A 7,180-nucleotide genomic window follows, 5' to 3' on the forward strand; every position below is an offset into this window, starting at 1 on the left:
CTGCTAGCTGGGTATATACCCAAAATTTGCTCAAGTACACAAGAAGGACATTTGGACAACCATGTTTGTAGTTGCTTTATTTGTAATTTCTAGAACTTGCAAAAAACCTAGATTTCCATCATCAGTGTAATGGATGCAGAATTGTGGTATTTTTACACAATGGAATAGTACTCAGCAATCAAATCTGAAGAAATCATGAATTTTTCAGGGAAATGGTAGGCTCTATAAAAGATCACTCTGAGTGAGGTATCCCAGAAGGAGAAAGACAAACATTGTATATACTCACTTATATAGACCTTTAAGATATGATAAACATAATGAAATCTATACACCTAAAGAAGATAAACAAAAAAGAGCACCCGGGGTAAGACGATCAATCCTCAGTTAGAAAGACAAATGTAATGTGCATTGAACTTAGGAGAATACAAGTAACAGGACTGGAGACTACAGCAGATGGCCTCTGAAAGACTACATATCAGTGTATCAAAGCAGATGCTAAGACTAATAAGTAAATCTTTGGCAGAGTTCAGGGAATCCTATGAAAGACAGGGGAGTTAGTATGATGTGGAATATAAAGAAGCTCCACAAGACCAAATATATCTGTGCAGAGGGGTCTTTTATGAGACTGATACTCCATCAAGGACCATGTATGAATAAAATGTAGAACTTCTGCTCTGATGTAGCCCAAAGTATCTCAGTAACCAACTGGATTCCCATAGTAAGGGGGGCAGCATCTATTTGTGAAAGAAAATCAAGGACAGGTTCTTTGACCTCCTCACCCCCCAAGGGAGGAGCAGTCCTGCTAGGCCACAGAATAGGACTTTGCAACCAGTCCTGAAGATACCTTGGTAAAATAGGGTCAGATGACAGGGGAGAAGGTTCTCCCCAAATCAGTGGACTTAGAATGGAGTATGAAGGAGATAAGGGAAGGAGGGTGCGATTGGGAAGGAATGAGGGAGCAGGAAACAGCTGGGATACAGTTAATAAGATATAACTAATAATAAAAATAAAAAACCTGTTTTTGTAATATTAAAACAAGTGAAATCATAAAGCACATTTATAATTTTAAAAGTCAACACCAGACTTTAAAATTTACCAGTGCAAATAATACAATTATATTATTATTATTATTATTATTATCATTATTAAATTTTAATTTCTCTAATTCCCTTAATACATGAACTTGTTCCCTTTCTAATTGGACTTTCTCTTGGAGAACAGTAATATTGTCCTGCAGTGGTCCCTCATCTCCCTCTACATGTGGCAGGGAAAGCCACAGGGACAGAGGGCACAGGAGGACAGCCTGAATTATAAGATTTGTTAGTTTCTTCCCCTGACTTCATTTCATCCTCACTCTCTAGATCTGCTCTCAAATTACTCAAATCTGTATGAGCTACTTTCTGAATATTTTCAATAACCTTAGAAGTCCTTTTTTCTGCCTGTTTGGCTGTTCTAATTTCCCCAAGTAACTCTTTAGCTTGTGAGATTTCTTCCCCCAAGTCTCTAGATGGAAACCAGAGACAAACTTCATTTACAAAACTAAAGGGTATAAGGGCATTTCACCCAATTCCTCATCTTTATTAGCATTGATTTTAGAGTACTCATTAACATCTCCCTGCTATTTCTCTTGAGCCATGATTTCGCTGCCTGCCTAGCTTCCTTCCTGTGATGGGTGGTCATCATGAAACACTTTTTTTTTTCTTATTCATCCAGAGATCCAATTTTTTTTTTCACAGTAGCAAAACATCTGTTCCAAGTGGCAAGGCACTGAGGAATTCACTGAAGATTACAAAAAGTTTGCAGTCTGGTTCCCAAGGTTGCAGGGAGTTTGCTAACTACTTCTCAGACTCTGACCACAAAAAAAAGAAAGTCTCTGAAACATAGAACTTAGACAAACCCACATCTGCCAAGACCAAGAGGCAAAATTCCATTTACCAGACTCCTTCAAAATACAGACAATTTCTGGGTCTGGTTTCATTGAAAAAGTGAAAATCTGTGAAAAAGGAAAAATGATGGGAAATAAACTATTTGACAGCTAGTTTTTTTCCAAACTAGTGTTGCCAAACCTCTATGAGCAGGGTTGCCTTGGATGACGTGTCTAGATGAGGAGCTATGTCCTACTCAGCGGTCAGCGAGGAACCCTCCTGGTCCTAGTGTTTACAATTAAAATTGGGGTTCCAGGACAGTGAAATATGTCTGTTATATGCCAAGGACACAGGAGCAGTTGTGTTCCTGCTGTGGTCCTCCAGACAAACTGTCTAAACATAGTGATAGTGCCAGGACTGCTTGCTCAGATGTGCCTCCAGAGCTCATAGGAGGGAGCTGGGTAACCACTAGTTCATGGCTAGAATACTTTACTACATATTGAGTTCCTGGAAAGCATAACTTACACATTCAAACTCTGCCCTTCTTTAGCAGAATCTCTTCTAAATGTTACAAGTCACTATAAAAGTTGTCAACATATTATTTTTATTGCTTATGTGGGAAGTTGACATAATATTTATACACTCCTTTTCTATTACTCAGAGGTTCAAATTCTTACCCATTGTGCCACTCTATTTTTTTTCTTTAAAATACACCAATTGAAAGATGTTTTTCTTTAATCTAATCATTGGCACATGATCAGAGTTTCAGTGCCAAATCTTTTAAAGAAAACTGAGTTCAGGCTTGCCACACCCTGGAACCACCACCAAGGAGAAGACTTCAGTCCTAAAGAGCTCTATATCTCAATACCTTGATCACCATTCTTAATGTATTTATTTGCTATGATTTGTTCACATTGTATCTCCTCTGCTGCCCCCTGACTCTTCTGCTCCCAGGTCCACCCATCCAATAAAAACAAGGACCTAGGTTATCTCCATGAATAGTCCTTGGTTGGAGTATGAGTCTCTGGGAAGTTCCCTGTGTTCAAATTTTCTTGTTCTGTTGCTCTCCTTGTGGAGACACTATCTTCTCCAGCTCTTACTATTTCCGACTTCTTACATAAAATTCCATTCACTCTGCCCCAACAGTTGACCAACAGACTGGCTCAGCATCTGCTTTGTTAGTCTGTAGGGCAGAGGCTTTCAGAGGCCCTCTGTGGTAGGTTCCTAGTTTGTTTCCTGTTTTCTTCTTCTGGCTTTCAGAAGCCCTCTGTAAAAGGTTCCTAGGTTGTTTCCTGTTCTCTTCTTCTTCTGATGTCCATCCTCTTTGCCTTTCAGGATGGGGATTGAACATTTTAGTTAGGGTCCTCTCTCTTGCTTAGTTTCTTTAGATGCACAGGTTTTAGTGGGTTTGTCTTATGTTGTATGTCTATATGAGTGAGTATATACTGTGTGTGTCTTTTTGCTTCTGGGACAACTCACTCAGGATGATTCTTTCCAGGTCCCACCATTTACCTGCAAATTTCATGATTTCATTATTTTTTCATTGCTGAGTAATACTCCATTGTATAGATGTACCACAGTTTCTGCATCCATTCTTCAGGTGAGGGGCATCTGGGCTGTTTCCAGCTTCTGGCTATTACAAATAGGGCTGCTACAAACATGGTTGAGCAAATGTCCTTTTTGTATACTTGAGCCTCTTTTGGGTATATGCCCAGGAGTGGTATGGCTGGAACTTGGGGAAGCGCTATTCCTAGTTGTCTGAAAAAGCGCCAGATTGATTTCCAGAGTGGTTGTACAAGTTTACATTCCCACCAGCAGTGGAGAAGGGTTCCCCTTTCTCCACAACCTCTAGAACCCCTGCACAGATGTAGTCCATGGCAGTTCAGTGTCCAAGTGGGTTACATAGTAATGGGAAGAGTAATGACATAATCTGATTGGCCTGCTCTTTGATCACCTCGCCCTGAGGGGGGAGCAGCCTTACCAGGCCACAGTAGAGGACAATGCACCCACTTTTGATGTGAACTGATAGACTAAGATCAGAAAGGAGAGGAGAATCTCCCCTATCAGTGGACTTGGGGAGTGGCATGCATGCAGAAAGGGGAGGAAGGGTGGGATCGGGAGGGGAGGAGGGAGAGGCTTATGGGGGGATACAGAATGAATAAAGTGTAATTAATAAAATAAAAAAATTAAACTAAAAAAATAAAAATAAAAATATATTTAAAAAAAAGAAAAGAAAACAAGGACCTAACAGAGTAGGATCAGAAGGAATAAAAAGAAACCCTACCCTACCAATGGACTTGGGAAGGGAATGTGTGTAGAAGGGGGAAAAAGGTAGGGATTGGGAGGGCAGGAGGGAGGAAACTAGAGGGGGGGATACAAAGTAAATAAAGTATAATTAAAAATAAAATAATGGAAAAGGTGAACAAATTGTAATAAATAATAAATAAATAAAATTTTAAAAAGATATCATGAAATTTGTAGAGAAAAGGTGGGAACTGGGGAGGATCATCCTGAGTGAGCTATTCCAGAAACAAAATGAAACTCACATTATATGTTCACTCAAATAGACATATAATATAGGATAAACCTACTAAAATATGTACACCTACAGAAACTAATCAAGATAGAGGACTGGCTAAAATTATCTACTGGCATTCCAAAAGACAAAGATGATGAAATACAGAAGAAGCAGAAAACAGGAAACTAGCTAGGAGCCTACCACAGAGGGACTCTGAAAGGCTTTGCCCTGCAGACTATCAAAGCAGATGCTGATACTTAAGGCCAACTGTTGGACAGAGTGCATGGACTCTAATGAAAGGAGTGGGAAATACTAAGATATGGAGAGGACAGGGGCTCCACAAGCACAGCAACAGGACCATAAAAATCTGAGCACAAGTGTCTTTCTTGAGACTCATACTCCAACCAAGATGGTGATAACCTAGAACCTCTGCACAAATGTAGCCTATGGCAGCTCAGTGTCCATTTGAGTTCCATAGTAATGGGACTAGGGATTCCCTTGACATGAACTCATTGGCCTTCTTATTTATCTTCTCACCCTGATGGGGGAGCAGCCTCACCAGGCCACAGAAAAAGAGAATATAGCCATTCCTGATGAGATCTGATAGATTAGGAACAGAAAGAAGGAGAGGAAGACTTCCCCTATCAGTGGACTTGGGCAGGGACATGCGTGGAGAAGGGGGAGGGACGGTGGGATTGGGAACAGATGAGGTTTTTTGAGGGGAAACAAAGTGAATAAAATGTAATTTATAAAAACTAAAGTAAAAATAATGAAAAAGTATAATTCATTTTGGATTTATATTATAGGAGGGTGAGCTTTGAGGTTGATATGCCAATGAAAGTGACCAGACAGAATGGAATGTCTGTCTCTCAGTCTCTGACATTTTATATTATTGTTTATCTTGGTCTCAGTATCTCTATTTCTGAATCTGTCTCTCTAGCCCTCTCTTTCTGTCTCTTACATTATCCCACTCTCTGCCTGCCACTTGTGGTTCAGTATGAAAAGCTCTCAGATTTGGTGGAGGACTACAACAAGATGATTGTTTGCTGAGGTGATATCATGGATGGCTTCTCTAACAATGCAAGCAATGTACTAATTAAATGCTTTTTGTTCAAAGATTTGATTTGGCCAGGGAGTATATTCACAAAAAAAAAAAAAAAAATCCACTGACTGAGGACAAGTGTGCATTTACCAATTAATGATTGAATCTCTGATAATGTGAAACTCACAAGTCAGTGACAAGTGAATTTATTAATAACCACTTGAAAGAAATATGTTTTGCTTGCTTTGGCAGCAAATATGCTAAAATTGGAAAGCTACAAAGAAGATGAGCATAACCCACAATAAAGGATGACATGCAAATTCATGTAGAGTTCCATATTTTTTTAAGACATTAAAGAAAACACAAATAGATGAAATTGTGGAGAAAAGAACTTAGAGAAAAAAACAGGAACTACAGAGGTAAGCATAGCCAATATACTATACGAGATGGAAGAAAGAATCTCAGGTGTGGAAGATACAATGGAAGAAATTGATGTATCAGTCAAAGAACATGATAAATATAAAAAATTCCTGACAAAGAACTTACAAGAAATACAAGACAACATAAAAAGACAAAACCTAAGAATAATAAGAATATAAGAAAAAGAAAATTTCCTCCTCCAAGGCCCAGAAAATATTTTCAACAAAACTATTGAAGAAAATGTCTCCAACTTAAAGGAGAGGCCAATAAGAATACAAGAGGTATACAGAACACCCAATAAATTAGTCCAGAAAAGAAAATCTTCCTGCCACATAATAATCAATACAATAAACATACAGAGTAAAGAAAAAAAATACTAAAAGCTGCAAGAGCAACAGGCCAAATAACATATAATGGTAAACCCATCAGAATCACACCTGACTTCTCACAGAGACTATGAAAGCCAGAAGGGCTTGGATGAATATCATGCAGACACTAAGAAAACACAGATGTCAGCCCAGACTACTATAGCCAGTAAATCTCTCCATCATCATAGATGGAGAAAACAAGATGTTCAATGCCAAAACAAATTTCAACAATACCTACACAGAAATACAGCATTACAGAAGACGCTAGAATGGAAAATACAACCCAAGAAAACTACCTACTTTCAAGAAAACACAGGACATAATTAACCTCACTACAGTAAAACAAAAAGCAACCAAGCACACAAACTTACTACCACACCAACATCAAACTCAAAGGATCTAACAGGTACAGGTCATTAGTTTCTCACAACATCAGTGGACTCAATTATCCAATAAAAAGACACAGACTAACCAAATGGATGAGGTAACAAGGCCCAGCACTTTTGCATACAAGAAACAGATCTAAGTCACAAAGATAGACATTACCTGAGTGTAAAGAGCTGGAAGATGGCTTTCCAAACAAATGGAGCCAAGAAGAAAGCAGGAGAAGCATTCTAATATCTGAGAATATAAACTTTCAACCAAAATTAATCAAAAGACATGGGGAAAGACACTTCATACTCATCAAGGGAAAATTCCACCAAAAAGATATCACAATCGTGAACATCTATGCCCCAAATACAAGGGCACACATGTTTGTAAAAAAAACATTGATAAAACTTAAACCACACATAGATCCCCACACCTTAATAGTGGGACACTTCAACACCCCACCATCAACAAAGGACTGGTTAACAAAATAGAAATTAAAAAAATGAAATAATGTCTCTAACAGAGGTCACGAATCAAATGGAACTAACAGACATTTACAGAATGTTACACCAAAGACAGAGAATTAACCTTCTTC

General features: G+C 38.6%; 1 non-coding gene across 1 annotated transcript; it reads left to right on the forward strand.

Moving 5' to 3' along the window:
* Positions 1-5,665: 5,665 nt before the first annotated feature.
* Positions 5,666-5,768, forward strand: LOC132651634 (U6 spliceosomal RNA). Its single transcript, XR_009589220.1, has one exon. It is a non-coding gene; the product is annotated as a U6 spliceosomal RNA (small nuclear RNA).
* The last annotated feature ends 1,412 nt before the right edge of the window (positions 5,769-7,180 follow it).

The sequence above is a fragment of the Meriones unguiculatus genome (genome assembly GCF_030254825.1).
Source record: "Meriones unguiculatus strain TT.TT164.6M chromosome Y unlocalized genomic scaffold, Bangor_MerUng_6.1 ChrY_unordered_Scaffold_23, whole genome shotgun sequence".
In the NCBI taxonomy this organism is placed as follows: Eukaryota; Metazoa; Chordata; class Mammalia; order Rodentia; family Muridae; genus Meriones; species Meriones unguiculatus.